This window comes from Pleurodeles waltl, chromosome 2_2 (assembly GCF_031143425.1).
Source record: "Pleurodeles waltl isolate 20211129_DDA chromosome 2_2, aPleWal1.hap1.20221129, whole genome shotgun sequence".
NCBI lineage: Eukaryota > Metazoa > Chordata > Amphibia > Caudata > Salamandridae > Pleurodeles > Pleurodeles waltl.
Window position 1 is genome coordinate 920,781,497 of NC_090439.1, and position 20,882 is coordinate 920,802,378.

At 44.6% G+C, this 20,882-nt stretch overlaps 1 long non-coding RNA gene across 2 annotated transcripts in view; it reads right to left on the minus strand.

The window, feature by feature from the left end:
- LOC138274299 (uncharacterized) overlaps positions 1 to 20,236 on the minus strand; it is a 50,174-nt gene extending 29,938 nt beyond the window's left edge. For both annotated transcript variants that reach the window (XR_011200370.1, XR_011200371.1), the window contains exon 1: positions 20,048 to 20,236. This is a non-coding gene — a long non-coding RNA (uncharacterized lncRNA). The remainder of the gene's footprint in view (positions 1 to 20,047) is intronic.
- Positions 20,237 to 20,882: the final 646 nt, after the last annotated feature.

A 20,882-nucleotide genomic window follows, 5' to 3' on the forward strand; every position in this document is an offset into this window, starting at 1 on the left:
AGGGCGGAGGCATGTAGGGGTAGGGAGCATGGAAGGGATGTTGTCAGTCAGTGGCATGAGGCCACTTGGGTTGGTCCTGTCCAGGACACCATCAGCCAAGTCTTGGAAGCCTATCATGACTCTCAAGGCCTGATGGGCAATTTCAGGGAAAATTAGCAGCTGCAGAGGGACTTTCGTTATGAGCCACTGCAAATGTGGGAGGCCACCAACACCAGCCTGTCCTCTCTATTGGGTTTTCCGGGAGATAAGCAGTACTCTGATCAGGTAGAGTAAGCAAAATCATACTCCTACCTTTGGCCAAGTAACACAAGTCCCTTCGACATCAGTGGCAGGCACTGGAAGGGTGGCCCTTTCAGCAGAATGATCCATCACAGACATCCCTGCCTCTGTAGCAGCAGAACCCTTCTGCAAGGGGGGACGTCCAGCCAAGAATCCAAGGGCATCGGATGTCAAGACACCAACCACTTCCAGCAAGTGACCTCTTCCTGAAGGAAATCCTTTGTGTGTTGACTGTTCTTCAAGCACCTTCCATTTTCATGGTAGTAGGACACTGGACTTTGGAATTCAAATGTTGTGGCATTTACTAAAATGATGACATCCACCATGACTGATCCATTTACTTTTCTCTTGTGTTGCATGGCATTATTATTTCCTGCACCCATGTCAATAAACTCACCTATTAGAAAACCATTGCCTGCTTGCTTCAGTTCCACATTTTGAAAAGTTTCAATTTAAGCCCATGTGATGTACATGAGGAAAACACAAGATGGTAATGGAAGGAGGGATATGTCACAGGTAGTGCCATGCTGAGGATTACTAGCAACACACGGATCTAAGTGTCTGGTCACATCAAAACATTCAATTGCATTGGACAGCAAATAGGCTGAAATGTCATAGCCAAGAATAGATGAACCATAGTGAGTACGGCTAGATATATCAAGGTACAGTCCCCCAGACCACAGAAGAAAGGGCTTTGACAGACCCGGTCACATAAAGTAGGCAAACAGAATTGTGGATGTTGTCACCAGCTTGAGCCGTATCACATACCAAATCAGGTCTACCAACATAACACAAGCCATGGCACAGACAAAGGGCAGTACAACAGTCCCTGATTATAGGTCCATCCCATTATAATGGCCAAGCATCTGGTGGCATGACACAAACCTATGTCAGTGTTGTGACACAGGCACTGTGGCCTGCAATGATAAAACATATCTACAGCGACATACAGTTTATGCAAGATCATTGTCTACATAATGTGAAGGGAGAATGCATGGATTGCACTTGATGACAACAATCTCAAAGCCATGTGATCACACACATGAGACAATTGGCCCAACCCATCACATCAAACCTGTGTATTGTGCACTTCAGACTTCCCCCGAACCACTGTGCAAGCAGGTTTGGTACAGGACGCATACACCCCAAATCTGTGACCAACATTACCTGGATCAACCCATGTCCACTTCCTATTTCAGAATAGCATCAGATACCTGCAATGTCACAAATCTGAAAGGTCCACATGAGGATGTCAGGATGAAGGTACCTTCATAAAACCAATAGAAGGAGTTTAGGTTGGAAATTCACACCTATGACGAACAGCTCATATCAAACATCAGTTGATACACTTACATTGCAATGAGACTGACACAAACCCAGCAGATAATCAAGGTAGTACAATGTTCATGTGTGACTTAGCAAGTAACCCTTGGCTGTATATTGCAGAGCATGATATCCCCCTATCTATGGAAAAAAACACCCTACTCCACACATCCTGACAACTATAGTTCCTCATACAGTCACAGTAATCATACAACATTGCATATTTACACTCAGTCAAAGTAGTGATTGATGAGATCTGCCCACAAGACTTCACCTTCCTCCTCATCACTGTCATCCTCACTTGGCATTTCAGGATTCCCACCAAGTGGCATTGATAGTTCCCCCTCATCTGTGATGTATGGGATATTCCCCCGCAGGGCAATATTGTGGAGCATGCAGCAGGCCACAATGATCTTACACACTTTTTCAGGTGAGTAGAGGAGAGCTCCACCTGTCATGTCCAGACACCTAAATATTGCCTTCAGGAGCCCAACCGCCCAATCCACGACATGCTGTGTACTTCCATGGGCATAGTTGAAGCAGACTTCTCCTGGCATAGTTGGATTCCTCACTGGCATCAACAACCATATACTGTTTCGATATGCAGAGTCCCCTGTGATGGAATGGGACATATGTGCAACTATGAGTCCCTCTCATTCGATTTATTGCAGCAGACATTGCACACACAAATAGGGCAGATGTGACTTACCAACCAGCCAGGTCCTTTCTATGTACAGTTGTGACATCTACTGGGGGGTTGCGCTGTTCCACATAATGAAGGCATCATGTACTGAACCTGCAAAATGGGCACAGACCAGTGAAATGTAGAGATTTCCCCAAACACATAACTTGGACATTGATGGAACGGAAGCTCTTTCTGTTGTTGTACACTTGTTCATTGCCATGCAGTGGAACCAAGGCAACATATGTACTATCAATGACTCCACTACATTGTGGGATGTGTGCCAAACCATAGAAGTCAGCCTTCACATGGAAAAAAAAATCCTCATGTTGAGGAAACCCAATATAGCTCACCAGGTGTTTCAACATTGCTGAGAGTACATCCTTTAAAACCAGACTGAACATAGGCTGGGACATCCCAGCTGATAGGGCCACTGCATTTTGGAAGGATCCTGTGGCCAGGAAATGGAGCACTGCTGTCACTTGTGCAATGGGTGTTATGCTTGATGGATGATGAATGGCAGACATCAGATCTGGCTTCAACTGATGACATAGGTCCAGAGTGGTTTGCCTAGTCAGATGGTAGATATGGTTGATGCCGCATCTTATATGGTCTGACGGTCTGGCAATGGGCGATAGATAGGAGGTTGTTGCATCCTCCCCCTCCCTGTGTACTTATGTATGACAATTAATGGGTATTGCCTTTATCCAATGTGTTCCTTCCAACATCCAGGATGCATGTCAATGATAAAATGTGATAAGTCATGTAGTAAGGTGTGGACATGATACACAGTACACATCACAACTGGATAATCACTCAGAGGTCACGTTACCGCCTTGCTTTGATGTGTACACATCATGTATCTAGTCAGCATCATTTTCTGCATAGAATGTGTTCCTCAGACCTTGACTTGATGTACATAGCTTAGAAATGACCTTTGTCTGGGGGGGCGGGAAGCTGTACCCCAATGCAAATTGAGTAGTAGGAACGGCATCGCAAGACAAGACAAGCACTCATTACTACAAATACAAAAATTTTCAGAGGTGTGACACATAATTCGGAGCCACATAACGCATTTCTGGCCTCTAAAATGGCAGCTGCCTGATCTACTCCACTGGACAATAGGAACCGTCCATGACAGCAGGCAGAAGTACTCCACTGGACAATAGGAACCATCCAGGAACGCCGGCGGACGTCATCATGGCGGTAGTCGATTGCAACTGTGGCGGACACACCTATAGGCTAACATTGTTGCCAGTGGCGGTCCCAGGCCAATGGCTGTCTGCCAGAGGTGACAGCTGTGACCACCATGTTCTGCAAAATCCCTCACTTGACTCCTGAGACTGCTGCCAGCAAGACCTCCACTACCTGAGCTGTGTTCCGCCTCTAGGAGAAATCATGCCACATCCAGCAGATGATAGGGCCCCAGCCTTCTCACCAGAGGAGTTGGAGAAGCTGGTGTCTGAGGTCTTACCCTTTTATTGACAACTCTATGGTGCACCAGAGGAACAGGTTAAGTGCCTCATGTGCACACATTTTCTTGGTACTTCACCATATATTCCCCCCTCACAGGCTAGATTGTGCCCATGTATGCCAGAATGTCAATTCAGCACCATGTAGGTGCAGTAAGTGTGGCATCAATGGAAGAGTCAATGTGTATGTATTTGTGTTCATTGCCAGATGTTGAGTTCTAATACATTGTGATATGTATGCATTGAGTGTTCCCTTATCCACCTTGTGTTGGATTTACATGACTAGTTGAGCTGACATTCCAGCCATCCCAAGACATCTTTTACCTCATGGATGCTGTCAATGTGAGACAAAATGTATTTGCATGACAACATGAACTGTGTAGGTATGTTGCATGTATCTGTTGTGCATTAAGTGAGCAATGTGTATGTTGTCCCAGAGATTCAAACCCACATCTGCCTCTGCTAAACTGTTGTTTGGCTGGCATATTGTGAGTCACTCTGCCCTTCAGGTTGCAACACACACACAACATGCCGAAATGCTGTTGGCTACATGATGTACTGTCAAGCATTGAGGTTCATGTAGGTTCTGTCTGCTCAGCCTGCAGAAACCAGGGTCTGTCAAATGTATCTCATAGTACGGGTCTAGGCTGGTGTCAGATTACTTTTGCTATGCAACTGTGGCACTGTGTCCACTCCCTGTATCCTAGCATATACAATTATGAGGCCATATTTTGGCTATGTGGCAATATGCAGCTTAATGATGTTCTTTTCTCCGATAAGAATGTAAATGATTTTAGGGGAGAGTTAATGATCTGTGACTAAGGTGCACTTGCCATCATTGTCAATGTGTGTCTCAGACCCCTGAGAGGTCCCTTAATCCCACAGCCCTGTTGCCACCTTTACACAGGCCATATATGTCCTGTGCAGCGTCATTGCATTTCTGACATTTCAAAAGTGCAAGCTGTGTGTTGTTTCCTGAGAACCCATGATATGTGATTCAGTAGTCTTGTCAAATAACTGGAATGGACAATGAATGTCTATGTTGTTTTCTCTGCAATCTATGTAATATGGACACTTATGTCCAAACGTGTGTTATGTGTTAATGATAAGACACACAGAAGCCCACCCCCTGAATTGGAATGAGTCTGCCTTTGTATCTGCACATGTCCACACTTGCACAGGCTAGACTCTTTCTGTACCCACCATGCCAGTCTCTTCATTGTTGCCCATGTGTAATGTTTTAGTTGGAACCCTGGAGGTAGCCTGTAGGGACTGTTAGCAGAGAACTATTCTCACAGACTGTGCGTGTTTTTATGCTGATGGGTATATCTTTCAGAAGCCAGAGAGGTGTGATGTATCACATAGTGTATCAGACCTCAGTCAGATTGCTAGATCATGTTCCATTAGATGTCAGTTGACCTACCTAGTTAGTGCAGGACCTGAGCAGGGTGGTGGGTCCCTTTGCAGATTGGGAAGTGTTTATAGACATGTCCCTGTACTCAGTGGCTAGTATGTGCCACACTTGGGCAGCATGAGCAAAACCGAATTTTAACAGCTTGGTGTACTGACATGTATGTGACTCAGACATTTGGATGAGACCTGTGGACTTAAATTTGTGTCTCTTCTGTTGCATCCATGCAGGTCAATGTCCATTAGAAGAAAGGGATATGGAGAGCAATCGCCAAGAAGGTGCAGACCTTTGGGTCCACAGACCTGAGTTCCTGGGCCAGAATATCGTGGAGGCCCAGCTTGGGCTATCCCCCCCAACGTGGGTCGGGTACCTATCGGACCATGATCCCCCTAATGGCCAGCATTCTGGTGGTGGCCTATCCGGAGCTTGATAGACATTTGAGGGTAGCACAGCAGCCACAAGGGGGTGAGTACACAGCAAATGACTGCCTGTCCCATTACCAGGTGTTTGAGTGAGGTACTGACTGCTCCTCCTGATAATGAGGGAAGAGCCATGTGTCACACAGTAGATGGGAGATTGTTTGAGTTGACATGTTAAGTGCATTAAACTGGTGTGCCTCGGGTTTTTGGACCTGGGACCAAGGACAAAACGGGGGTATATCCACAAACTACTTGCTTTGCAGGGAGCACAATTAGCTGTGTACAGTGATCATTTATGCACTGTTTTTTGTTGTGGTGGGTGTAATATGTATTCAAGAGATCAATACTCCTACATTTTACAGGCCCAAATGTAAGTAGGTTATGGATCACTGTACTTTGCCATGTGTCTGTGTATTTGTGTATGTTAACATCTTCTACACAAAAGCTACTTATCTTCAGAGTGTGATGGGTGCTGGTGCTTCATTGCAGTGTTTGATGTGATGGGTGCTATAGAATCCGTTGGGTTTCTATGGAATATTTGATTCTTACACCTTCACTTGACGGACCGTTGTTTCTTTTTTTACATTCTTTGACCCATGGTCCCTAAATACTTATGGGTTTCCCTTGTCTTTCATAGTAGTATGCATCATTTGGTGGCTTGCAGTGATGTTACATAACATGTGTTTGGGTACAATCATTCATCCACAGACAGAGACCAAGGTTTCCATGTCCAGGATGTGGATAGTCAGGCGAAGAAGGTGGCGGATGCCAGAGAGTGCTTGCACATCTGCAAAGCGTATGTCAATAGTGAAATCCGAGCAAAGTCATAAAATTTAAACAATATGGTGTTGGTTGCCAGGCTAGCCCTAACACTTGCCACCACAGGTGTCGGAGGACCACACGCTGAAGAGTGGGTGGGTGCCTAAATATTGAAAGAAGAGTGGCCAGGGCACACCAATAGCATGAATCCAGATCCTGATAATGTTAAGGAATAAATAGAAAGTTCGTTCTTGGAAGATGATGTGTAGATATTTATTATAAGTGCAGGTAGAAAGTAGAAATCTCAATCAAAAGACTGCGTTGTACAAAATGACCATGTGTCCAGAGCAGCCAGATGGTGATAAATGGTCAGAGTTACAATAAGATGTTCGAATGTAACAATAAGTCCATACAGCATAACAGCCAACACGTGTTTCGTCTTCAATAGTATAGGCAAATGATGTTACACTCTGCCAAAACCCTGACGCGCACAGCACAGGTTTATTTGCTCCACAAATACTTGAGGCTTATCATGGCCATCATTTGCCTATACTATTTGATTTCTCCCAAGGACTCATGACTACCAGCAGCTTGATCTACCTTTCGTGTTTACATATAATGTTTTATATACATCTGAAGCCTTGACAAAGTCTTGAAGATGAAACACGTGTTGGCTGTTTTACTATACCTCTGACCATTTATCGCCAGGGTAGGTGGTGGTCTCCGCAGCCAGGGGTCCACAACAGACCCCCCTTCTTTATTTTAATTCAGCCCCAGTGTGGTGGCAGTACCTGGGACTGAGGGGGGGGGGCTTAATTCAAATGAATAGCCCTGGAACTGTGGTGGTCCCCTGGGCTGTAGGGGGGCTGCGTGGTCCCTCTTACTTGTCATTAATTTCCCTGAGAGGTGGTTACCCTGGGGCCATGCAGGGGCCACACAAGCCCCCCCGCAAAAATGGAATATTCAGCCCAGGGAAGGGGGGGCTACACAGCCCCTGCACACTATTGAATCAATGGGGAGGTTGCGGTCCCCGGGGCATAAGAAATCCCAGGCAGTGGGCCTGGTGCACCCCCTCCTTTACCTTTTACATGCCCCCAGAAACTGGACAAACTGCAGACTTTAAACATGCCCAGGAGATTAGTGCAGCGAATTTGCAAACTCTTTGCAAATTTACTGCAAACATATTTTTTATGTGTTTTTTTTGCCCTAACTAGTCCCTCTGTGACTACAGCACCAGAGCTAAGTGGTCAGGGTGCAGCTACCTTGGCCGCTTTTCTTTTTTTCTACTTTTTTTTAGGAACTCAGCTTAAACCTAGTCCCAAGATGGTTGCCAACACTTCCTGGTTGATCTCGGCACGAGCTCTTATTATTCACAAAGTCATCAGGGAGGATCTGCAACCCTAGATATATTTCCTTTAATTTCCCTTAAACTTCTGACCAGATTCACACCAAATAACAAAAAACATAATCTGCGGACCAAATATGGTGTAATTCCATCCAGCAGTTCGGGCTGAAGTCGTGTTCAAAACTCCTATGGGAATTAACAGGGGAAACGCATGTATTTTGATCCCACCTTTTTCTTGGCCCTCACTTAACGAATCACCCCAAAACTTTCTGTGCGCAACAATAATCACCGGCACACTTTAAAAAAAATATTCGTAAAGGTTTTTCTAATGTGCCAACGATAGAGGCAAATCCAAAAATGTGTTTTCTATGCAAACATGGTCCTAACTACCTCTGGCGACCACTGGTAGGTAAAATATATATTCAAAGAAAAAAAACTATTGTTCAAGAGAGGTCATAGTTAGGAAGAAAAATAAAAAAAAAAGCCTTAGAAATTCACTGAAAAAATTCACAGGTTACAGGAAAGTTATAGTTCGTTCCTGAATTTACTTTCACAAAACCAAAGAAATTCAGCAGTTATAGTTAGCTGAGCTAACTTTAACTTGCACGCCTGTAATGCACTGCTTATGAGGACACATATTACATCACTCATGACAGTCAGTGACATCACTAATGACATCTCAAATGACATCACTGATGACATCACTGATGATGTCATCCAGTATTTGTAAGTGATGTTATGTATGCATGACTGAAGATGTGAGTGTTTGTATTGGTGAGTTAGTGGTTGAGTTATGTTGCTGTATGAAACCGTAAGTCGATGTATTACTAGGTATATATACAAGGAAGTGGCTGTGTGATAGTCTGTATTGGTAACGGGAATGAGTGTCTGAGTAGCTGTATACCTGAGTGAACAAGTGTGTGAGTGTTTGTATAGAGTATTGCCTGCATGTTACAACAACTGTGTTAGTGTGTAACTCTCTCTGTAATTGAGAATATGGATGAGTGAATGCCTTTATAAGTGGCTGTATCCACAGGTTAGTTGGTCTGTTACTTCTTGTGTGGTACAGTGAGTGTATGTGTGAAAAGGTGTACACATAAGAAAGAAGATCCTTTAGTAGCTGTATTGGTAATTATGTATGTATGTGTGGGGTTTAAATGGGGACTGTGCAGCCATAAAAGCATCTTCATTAGTCAGTTAGTGGGTGATTTAATGAGTGTATCAGTGACTGTTCCCATAAGTGAGTGCTGTATCAGTGAGTCATTGTGAGAGTAAGTGGATGTGTGAGTAAATTTATTTGTGGGAGTATATGTGGTTGTATGGGTGAGTGTGTGGGTAAGTGAATGTATGTATGTATGTATGTATTGGTGATGGGGAGTAGGATTTTGTGTATGTGTGATTGATTGGGTGTGTAAGTCTTTATATTGGTGGGTAAGTGGTTGTGTAACTGTCTGTATGGGTGAATTAATGGGAGTGTTTTGTGTTGTATGTGTGAGTAAGTGGATGTGTCTGTAGTTCTATGTATTTTGTTGTAGATTTGTGAGTCTTGTATGGGTGGGTGCATATGTGTCTCAGTGGGACTGTGTGTGGGTGCTTCAGTGTCTCAGTGGGTCTGTCAGTGGGTGCATGAGGGTCTGAGAGGGTCTGTGTGTGGATGTGTCAGTGTCTATGTAGGTGTGTGACTCGGTGCATGGGAGTTTGAGTGGATTTGTGAGTGCGTGCATTAGGGAATGTGTGGGCCTGTGAGTGGGTATGTCATTGTCTCAGTGGGTCTGAGAGTAGATGTGTGAGGGTTTCAGTGGGTCTGTGAGTGAGTGTGTGAGTATCTCAGTGGATCTCTGTGGGAGTGCATCAGTGTCTCACTGAGTCTGTGTGTGGGTGCATGAGGGTCTGAGAGGAAGCATAAGTGTCTAGTTGGTATGCGAGTGGGCGCATGAGTCTTTGAGTGCATGTATAAGTTAATGAATAAGTGTATGAACGAGTATGTCGTTTCTCTTCCAAATTTTTTCATATTCATGAATATTTTGCAAATAACTCACAAATATTCACAAATTCTCACAAATATTACACATGGTGACGTAAAATTATTTTAAACCCATAATTTGCCCCTAAAACACATCTATCACATCTATATCACACCCCTGGGTTCAGGGTTCCTCCACCCTCTTCCTTTATGCCACTTTCAATCAGGATTTTCAACCCTGGGGAACGTGTCCTGTGAAATAAAGTGGTGACTTCCACTCTCTAGTCAGGTTATGGTCAGCTAATTACAGCACTTCTTTTTGCAAACATACACACACACATACATATATATATATATATATATATATATATATGATGTTTCTACAGCTTTTGTATAATTTGGAGGAGGATAGGGCAATCCTAATGGATGCAGGGATGTTGTTCCAGATCCTGGGTGCATATAGATAAAATACCTGAATTCTTGTTTTTTTCCTGTTTTGCACTTACTTGTCCTCAGTCTGATGGTGACTGCTTCCTCGAGTGTAGGATGATGTTAGAGGAGACTGGTGTGGAACCTGCAATGCCATGTAGCAGTGTGTTAGCATCATTCAGATGCATGAGCATGAGGGCTGAACATCAATTCAGATGTCACTTTCTGTAATGGCCACTTGCACTTCCTTCAGCAGAAGGTAATGTGTTTCTTGTGGGTGAGGTTGGTATCCAGTTTGACTATAAGTAACTTGGCACTAGGTGAAAACTGATGCTTGTAAGCATTAAGGTTTCTCTCATTATGCCAGATTTGGACAATGTTCTGTTTGCTAATTTTGGCAAGTAACAAGAATTCTCTTTATGTGGGATTGACCTAAGGTAGGTGTCAAACCCAATGGGCATGATGATGTTTGGGCAATGTTTAAAGGAATGGGAGTCTGGAGTGGAAGAGACGCTGAAGCTGTGTTTCATCATCATGTTGATAAATGTTGATGTTATTATGGGTGAGAAGAGATCAAAGGAGGAATCATGCAGTCTCCGACGTATGGAGCCCTTCTGGATCTGGACATGCCAATGTAATTAACATGTGCCATTTTGAAAGGTAGGAGGAGGATGAAGGTGAATACCATTCAATACTTCAGGGTGTGGAGAAGTGTGAGATTGTTAACAGAGTTGAAGAAGTCTGAGAATTCCAGCAATAGCAGGAGGCACGACCCCCCCCCTTCATCTATGGCTAGAACGGCACTATCCATAATGTGTAAGGTAGTGCTCTCCATGCTGGAACATGATAGGGTGTCAGATTGGCAGTCTGTCTGATGGTGGTTGGAGTTGGTGTAATCTGGGATTTGAGCGTAGACAGCATTTTCGATGTGCTTGCTAATGAGGGGCATGTAAGTGATTGGCCGGTAGTTGATATGGTCATCAGGGTCTACTTCAGGTATTTTTAGGAGTAGGAGGATCTGCCCTGTTTTGAGAGATTCTGGGATGCTGCTTTAAGCAAGAAGGTATTGAAATTTGTGGCTGGCAAAGAAAAAGCCTCTCTAAGAGATCTGTGATGAAGGACGACCGTAAGGCATCATTTCCATCGTTGGAGGCTTTGAGGGAATTAATATGTTGGCAAGATCTGCAAGAGATAGGCCTTTTACTGGGATATTACAAGAAAGGGTTGATCTAATAGGAGAAGCAGATTTGCTGTTGGTGCTGTTGGATCTTCTGTGTTTTTTCTAAAATCTAAAAAAGAGGTTGATGGCATTACACTTGTATGTAGATTATGGCATAGAAGTGTCAGGCAGAGTGTGGTTGTCTTAAAGAGCATTCTGTTTCTGTTGAAAACTTCATTGTTGGAATTGGCCTCATGTTCTGCTTTGGCTAAGGGTATGAGTAGTCCATGTGTTGTGTGAAGTACAAGTATGACATGTAGATCACTGGGAACTTTGTTTTCATTTCACTTCATTTTCTTCCTGACTGTGGAGGAGGGTTTGTTGACAGTGAGATTTTTGAAGTATTATTTTGAAGTATCAGTGTACTGCAGGTTTTGGCCTGATTTTATGGCCTGATTTAGGTCTTTAGGAAAGGAATACTCCGTCACAAATGAGATGGATATCCTGTCTGCCTTATCACGATCCAATGATATCCTCTGGAGATAATAATAAAGCAGATGGGATATCTGTAACATTTGTGATGGAGTTTTCCCTTTGCCAAGACCGAAATTAAGCCATGAGTGTTTTTATCTGATTACGAGTGCTCACATGGTTTTCCAGAAAAAGTGTTCAAGTTGTTTAGAAGGATTCCTCCAAGGGATTGTAGCTGACATTGCAAAAAGATTTTGAGGCCTAAGTGGCCATTGGTCTGTTCTATGTTCAAGAGACTGTGGACAAGAATGTCTGCTAATTGCTCTCAGCAATAGCATTGGCGCAGTGGGTTAGTCAGGGGCTGGCTTTTGTAAACAGTGGCAGAAAATGACCCTTTTTTGCATGGTCACTGTCATTTTTTGCTGAATTTTATTGTAGGATTTAGACTCTGTACAATGGGGTGCTGATATCCAGTGCCCATTGTATGTGCTATGACACATAAAACATGTAAAAATTGGCTACTCCCAGGTAGGTATATTTGAATTTCCTATAAAGCTACAGTATATGATGTGGAAACTACACATATGGCATAGAAAGTTAAATGCAGCCTTTTGACTACAGCATTTATTGTCTGATCTACTAGTGTGACAAGGAAAATACGACTTCGGACCTACTAATGTAGCCTGACTGCTGCAAGTTAACCTTGCAGTCCAACCTTTCAAAATAACCCTCTTGATGGGGAAAATGAATGTAAAGAAATGCAATGTTGGCATGTCCCTACAATGACAAGCCTCTGAAAACTATAAGGCTCTGACTGTCCTATGACAAACTATATTGCAGATTAATCTATTAATTGCATTATCTCTGGTTTGGAAAACGCTAGAGAACTGGTTTAACCACTATTTTTGATATTTATTAAAACCCACTTCAATGCTGAAGTTAGATATTTAATAACCAAAATAAAGTTACCTTTTCCTGCATTAACTTACAGGAGGCTAATTAGCATTAGTCTGCCAACAGCTGACACTGCCAGTGTTTAAACTTAATTAGGTGCATAACCTGCCCCTAAAGGAGAAATAAAGGCTTAGTCCTTTTGACAGGAAAACCTGGGAAGACAAATATGACTCCTCTCCAGGATAGCTACATAGTGCCCAGGAACTTTATGAACTTGAATGGGACCAGGGTGAGGCTTGTCCATTCATAGTTAAGAGTGAAGGGAAACCTGAAGAGAAGAAGCCTTTTGTCCCGTAGGCCCTCTGTAACCAGTTTGGCACCACCCTGGTGGAAGTGGGAGCTGGTCCCCAAACTAGGTTGGTTTAACTGAAGAGTAGGGATCTGCTTATTTCCCTAAGTACACCCCTGGCTGGCACACAAGCTAACTTTAAGGTAGAACAATGCTGCCATTTTGGATGTGTCTTTGAATGGACCACAGCAGAATAGTTTGCAGAAAGGCAAATAGGATGCCCTACACATGTGGGAAGGGTTGCCCTGGAAACCTTTTTCTCATTGGTTGGGAAGTGAACAGGCGTGATCCATACCCATTGGTAAGTATCCTACAATGCTGGCACCTCACTCCCAGTACATCAGAACACTTTCTGGGCTCAGAAGAAGGACTGTACTTGTGTGGAAAACTCGAGGAATATTACTTACAGGGTGAACTTTCCCTGCTTGCACTATGGCGATCCTTTCAAAGGTACAACAGGAACAAACAGGGAAAGTGTGCCCTCTTTAGGTGGATGTGCTCCCTTCAGGGCAGCCACAAACTTGAGCTGCCCTAGGAGGAGGATATTCAAGTGAAACAAAGGGCAGCTTTGTGTTACACTGTGCAGATGGCAACCTGTTTACAGTTTCAAAATGGTAGAGATGTACCCTTGCAGGCAGGTGCAGTGAGTGCCTTCACCTTCCTACGTGACTCCCTTTGCCCCAGATGAGAAATGCCCTGTGGGGGGCCACTAAGAGTGGTCCACCTTTTTGTGGCTAATTTTCAGTGTACCTCCTGACCGCTCTTTGCTTTTGTGCCTTCATCCATAATATGGCGCAGGTGCAGAAGCAAAGAGATCAACTTATTTGCATAGGGCCATGCTCCTATGCAAATGAGGGAGTGTCCTCTCATGATAGCTTGGGTGCACATGCCACAGATGCTTGTGCAGCCCCTTCTGTAATACCAAATACCCAAATGCCTTGGGGACACAGAAAGTGGATGCACATGCCTGTTATGCCCCCAGGGGGCACTCTGTGTAATATGGCCCAAGCAGGGGACTTGTAGAGTGAGTTAGCTTACTTCCTGAGTGACTACAGGCACATAAGCTGCAAGATGCCTTTTTCTGAAATAATCAATTGACTCATTACAACTGGGCCAGTATTGCATCCTGATGGCGGCCTCGGTTGGACTGAGTCTTGACCCGTTAGTGCTGTCCCTGAGCTCCTCAGGGCCTTATCTGTGTCTGATAGACATTTCAACTTCCAAAACTTCCAGAGAACCACACCCATAGACGTTGGTAGTATGGGTGTAAGGTGTACTGTTGTACCTCCTAAAATAAATTTGCTGATGTTCACAAGGTGAATGAGCATTAAAGATACCGTTAGATTTTGTTTGTATCATGTCACATTTGCTGCACGTCCAAAGATAAAGATCAAATGTAAGGCCATGTCTTCTTAAAATCCTTGCTTAATTGGAACCTGATGTTTACTTCTATTCCTCTGACTACAGAGTGAGTGGATTTTCTAAAATTGACCTAGCTGACAATCTTGCTGGGGTACAGAAAGTGAAAAGAACATATGTAGGATGCCAGTTGTTTTTTAATACAGAACAAAATTTAAATATCTGTAAATGAAGTATACAAGTATTTGCAAAATATATCAGCAATCAGGAAAGAACAGAGGAACCATATTTCATGCAATTCAGAAGTTTGATGGAAACAACGATTTTCAAAAGAATAAATCCAGACACGTTACTTTGTGCAAATGATGAATATTCACTTAAATCCGATTTCCAGATGCCCACCCTCCTTGGAACTCCCAAGCTTCAAGCGCAGGCTGCGTTCCATGCGGACGCCAGCGGGCACTCGGAGAAGGGTTGCTGCAGAGGGTAGCTGCCACTTGTGGCCTGATCAAGTTGGCGGTGGCTGTGGTTAAGGCATTCTGGAGTCCATAGGGGACCGTGCCTTAGTCTCTGCCTGGCAGTGCAGAGCTCCCTGGAACCTCCCAGCACTCTTTCTGTTAACAAAATCGACATGAGGCTTTGTGAAGAGAATGCCGGGAGAGCGTTGAACGCCAAGCAGCCTCGAGTTCAAGCTCCTGACCACAAGCCACATAGCTGAGTGGCAGGGATTCAGTTGGAGTTCAGGTGGCAGTGGGGCTGAGGAGGTAAGGAGACCATTGAGGGCTGCCGGACCGGGGAAGGGGGTTGTTCCTCCCCCAGGCTGGTGCTTTCTCTGTAGTGTTACCTGCCAAGCCTTGAGTCCAGCACATTCCTGCTCCTTGCCGCGTCTCAACATCCAATTGGCCTGAAGCAGAGTCAGAGCAGAGCCAGTCGATCACGTCGTGGACTGGCAGTCGTTTGGGGTCCAGTTGACTGAGTTTCTGGGCTCCCTTCTGTTTCTCCCACCTGCTGCCCACTGTGAGCCCCAAAAGAAAGGAAGCGAGTGCAGAGGTTGCAGCTGACCTCTGCAGAGTGCGTGCCCAGGGCTCCTGCAGAAGCAGCCTCGTTAGTCAGAGTGCAGCGTGTGCATGTTCTGTTGTGCCCCGCTCGCTATTTTCCTCCAGTTAAACCACTGTTCAGGTGTCACCTGCGTTCTCAGGGGCATGCTTGTGCCATCCACCTTAGGTAAAAGATAGAGTGTTGAAGCGCCTGCAAAAACTCGGGGCACTCTTGCCCTCCACCTTAGGTGAAAGGTGGGGTGCGGTGGCACTTGTAACAATCTTTGGGGTGCACTTGTGCCCCCCACCAAAGGTGTAAGGTGGAGTGTGGCAAAGCCTTCATCGGCCACTAGTGACAATATCCTTCTGTCGCTTGGCAAATCAGAGTGGCTCGATAGCCAAGTTACATTAATCATACAATTACTTACGATTGGCTTACCTGTCACAGGTTTGAGTGTTCAGAGAGGCAAGTTACATCATTCATTCTTTCACTCACGACCAGCCCACCAGTAAAACATCAAGGCCCCTTGCACCAGGCCACACAAATTCATCGTTAATTCACCATTATTTGCGCCAGACCACATACATTCATCATTAATTGACCACTACTTGTTGCTTTTACGTGATGAGGTCCGGCAAGATGCATGGTGAGTCCAAAGCCACAAAGAGACGAGGGCCAAAAGTAAAAGTCACTTCCATAGTCACAAAAGTACAGCAAGTTACCATCTGCCACACCAAGTCCCGTTAATAAGAGATTGAGGAAGGAAAACATTACGGACTTTGTAAAACCCTCTATGTCAAACTCTGACCCTGTTCATGGCCATATGTCAGTTAGCACCGGAGTTAGGGCCTCATTCCAACCCTGGCGGTCTATGACCGCCAGGGTGGAGGTCGCCGGAAGCACCGCCAACAGGCTGGCGGTGCTTCCTTTGGCATACAGCCGCGGTCTCCCAGCCGGGTCCGGCGGTTTCCCGCCGGATTACCCCCGGCTGGGAGAATCCTCCATGGCGGCGCTGTAAGCAGCGCCGCCATGGGTATTCCGACCCCCTTCCCGCCAGCCTGTTTCTGGCGGTTTTCGCCGCCAGAAACAGGATTGCGGGAACGGGTGTCGTGGGGCCCCTGGGGGTCCCTGCACTGCCCATGCCACTGGCATGGGCAGTGCAGGGGCCCCCTAAAAGGGGCCCCAGCATGGTTTTCACTGTCTGCATAGCAGACAGTAAAAAAATCGCGACGGGTGCAACAGCACCCGTCGCACCCCTGCAACACCGCCGGCTCCATTCGGAGCCGGCTTCTGTGTTGCAGGGCCTTTCCCGCTGGGCCGGCGGGTGCTTCCTTGGCGGGTGCCAGCCGGCCCAGCGGGAAAGTGTGAATGGCCTCCGTGGTCTTTTGACCGCGGAACGGCCAATTGGCGGTTTCCGCTTGGCGGGTGGCGCCCGCCAATATTGGAATGACCCCCTTAGTGTTTTCCCCAATCTTATGCAGAGAAGGAGTCTCCTAATCTAAATAGGCCAATACCATAACAAAATAACAGCCGATGTGCATGCATCTGACAAAGATTCATGTTCAATGGAGCTGACCTCTAGTGTCATTGTGGAGAACGATATCCTGTCTAAGGATGTCACCTCAAGGAGGTCCCCTTTCCTCCTGTGTGAACTGAGCCAAGTCAACTCACCTTTAGAAAAATATCCCAAAGCTTCTGTTTTATGGCAAGAGCTCTTATTGAGTCCATTCGAAGACAGCCAAGACAGTCTTATTGAGCAGCAGGACGTAACAACAATTTCAGGGCCCAAACATGATTACAACGTCCTGCTTTCCCCATTAAGGATCCAACGGTCTAATGAATCAGCTCAAACGGATTCCTGCCTGCCAGTAAGAACAAACCTTGGGGACAGCTTAGAGCTTGACACAGATTCACCTCACTCCAAGGGCCACAGCAATGAGGCAATCGTCCTTGAGCTTAGTAACACGTTGGGGAACAATGCACAAGCCTCATCCCCTCAGCAGGATATTTATAAGCACACAGGGATGAAGGCCTATGATCAGGAGCCCACAAACAACATGTTCCACAATGCACTTATGCCGCTGCCCCTGCGGGCCCTGTTCTTAAATGCAATGGAGGTAATTTCCTCTGATCTTTCTTTTCACTTGAAAAAACTCACCCTTCAAGTTGACATTCTAAACTCGCTGGCAGTCCACATACTTGGCATTGACCAAAACTTGCAAGATCTAAGCACTCTTATCAAGCGAGTGCAGAAAGATCCTGATACGGTTTATCACTCGTGCCAATGCTCTTCATTTGTGGATCATTTAAAAAAAAATTCCATCTATTTTGGCAGAAGTCTTGGCAGCCATCAAGCTTTCCAAATCTTCCCAGGCACCCGAGCCTGCTCCAAAATTTGATAGCAACAACTCTGAGCAGGCTACCCATGAAGTAAGCCAGCCAGGGAGAGTGCAGGAGGTCCTTGACCAGAAACCACTACCCGAGCCCAATCATGGTGCTCTGTCAGATACTGAAAAAGACATTGAGGTGACCTATGAGAAAATAAATATGGAGGTACCACTGGAGCCCCTGGACCACAGTCCATCACAGAGTTCTTCCATGAGGTCTCAGTATGGAGCTCTTCAAAAAGCAAAGCCATCCATGACTAAAAGAGAGAATAAACATCTCAGAAAGGCCAGGGACAACAAGCTTAATAAAGAAACCAACTCTCAAAGGAGGACAAAGATCAGCAGAGGTTACAGCCACTGTACCCACTTTTCCAACAAAAGAACCACACCATCTCTTACAATATAAAGAGTTAATATCACCAGAGCCTATTCAATTGGAAAAGACAGATACTGTTCAAGCAGCCCAATATAGCATAGCCTGGCCAGAAGACAGAGTGCCCTTAGCACCCAATGACTCAAACTTGAAGGACCATGAGCAAGGCGACTCTTTATAACACCTCAAAGGGATTTCAAGGCAAACAGCAAATTGAACTTAGCCCAAGGAAGGCTTCCCTTGCTCAGGTTCAAGCAACAGCTCAGCCCTCTGCCACGGTCAATAACCGACTTAATAACTTTAGTCAAGTCCAGCACCAGCTAAACCTTCTCTGCCCTGCAGGTTTGGTTGGTCATTCAATCCAGGCAGCCACACCTGAACATACATGAGACACACTAGCCAACAATGGCATGGAACAGTCATCTCAATGCTCACTTCAGTCCACACAGAGCTTTGCCCATGACTGCCATGAGGATCTACAACTGCATGGAGGCACTGTGGAAGCAGAATCAGTAAGGATTGAAATGACTCCACAATACAGTCTAGAGGAAGACACAATATTTTAAATAGGGTATCTGTTAGACCGGGCATCCTTGGCATGGTCTCCCCTGTCTTTTTTGCCTCTGCTTCCCATGTTGTGACTGTGTGCTGGACTCTGTTTTTACTGTTTTTGGTACTCTGGGCACTTTACCACTGTTGACCAGTGCAAGTGCTCCCTACGTGAATTGTATGTGTAATTAGATTTTCTTTGATTGGCATATCTGATTTACTAGGCCCTGTAAAGTGCACTAGAGGTGCCTAGGGTGTGAAAATTAAATGCTACTAGTCGGCCTGCAGCACTGTACGTACATACCGTGGCACCCGTTGACCTAAAGTAAACTTCCTTAACTATCAGATGAGTACATCATAAACATGTCGAGAATCTTGATTTACTATTATTATAATTATCTCATTTAATATACAGTCTAAATCATTTACACAAATCCAATTTCATGAGTCCGTCTGAGTCCAAGTGAACTGCATACAAAAAAGCTTGTTATATTAATTTCTAAAGTCCATTTAGTTCCAAACAAATGTTCTTGAAATCCTTATCATCACCTCTAATTTGGGTGGAAATCCATAGAAAAACAAAAATGTCCACATTTCTTACAACGACATCTCAGCCAACACGTGTTTCGTCGTTTGACTTCCTCAGGGCTGGAATATAGTCGTTCCTCTTAGAAGGTTTTTCTAGAACCCAAGAGTCATCAAGAGAGCATAACATTAACTCATTTCAGTTACAATAAATCATTTAGCTGATGTGTCCAATGCAAGTGCCAACGTGAAGCCCAGTATCCACAAAAGGAATTTTGTGACATAAGTCTGTGTCCCAAAGAGATCTTCAGATGTTAAATCATACAAACACCAAAAAGTGACTTGCCACTATCATGCACTCACCGTCACAATATCAAAAAGTGAAAAGATAGGAACCATATGCAAATATTGTGTGATTGTATTAAATTAAGAAACCATGAGAGAAAAGAAAGGTGTTAGAGTTGTAGTTAGCAGTATATTCTATTTGTTGTCACATTATACACGAACAGCTGAATATGCCCAAAATAATCTGAATTCACCCAAAAGAAGAAAAGCAGTCCAAAGTTACCTTGCGATAATCCAAACGATATGTAAACTATACAAAGTTCCAAAAGATTAACATCTCCGTAGTCAGAATTAATATACTCATGTTATTTCCACTCAATCAGTATGTAGCTGTACCCAAGAAGAATATAAATAAATCTACTTTAGCAATCCATTCTGTAATCCGTCATAATATAATGCATGCCCTTAGCAAAAAGAACTAATTACATTATCGCCTGCCCAATTTTAGTGCCCAGTAACCATTTGTTAACAGAATTAAGCCTGCATAGTTTCAATGCTTATTTGGTATTTGCGTACCTTCTCGTACTTCTCCAGTAAATTAACACGGAGAGCGTGGCCCGCCTGCACACCGCCCGTGTGAAATTCTCTGCGTGTCTTTTGGTCTACAAAGACCAAACGCCAGGTAAATGCGGGTAATAGCTCGTAAGCTGTTACCGGAACCGCCTGAAGACGCCGTGTACGGCGTGGCTTTCGGTCACAAATGAAAGCTCGACCGACAATGAAATAAAAAAAGGACCACTTGCCTAATTTCTTTTATAAACATAAATGCAGGACTAACGCTATAAATCAGCTGGAAAAACGGTGGACAATTAACCCCTTCGCTGCCAGGCCTTTTCCCCCTCCTGTGCCAGGCCTTTTTTTGCCTATTTGGGGCAGTTCGCGCTTAGGCCCTCATAACTTTTTGTCCACATAAGCTAACCAAGCCAAATTTGCGTCCTTTTTTTCCAACATCCTAGGGATTCTACAGGTACCCAGACTTTGTGGGTTCCCCTGAAGGAGGCCAAGAAATTGGCCAAAATACAGTGAAAATTTCGTTTTTTTCAAAAAAATTGGAAAAAGTGGCTGCAGAAGAAGGCTTGTGGTTTTTCCCCTGAAAATGGCATCAACAAAGGGTTTGCGGTGCTAAACTCAGCAGCTTCCCAGCTTTCAGGAACAGGCAGACTTGAATCAGAAAACCCAATTTTTCAACACACTTTTGGCATTTTACTGGGGCATACCCCATTTGTGCAATTTTTTGTGCTTTCAGCCTCCTTTCAGTCAGTGACAGGAATGGTCATGAAACCAATGCTGGATCCCAGATACCTAAACATTTCTGAAAAGTAGACAAAATTCTGAATTCAGCAAGGGGTCA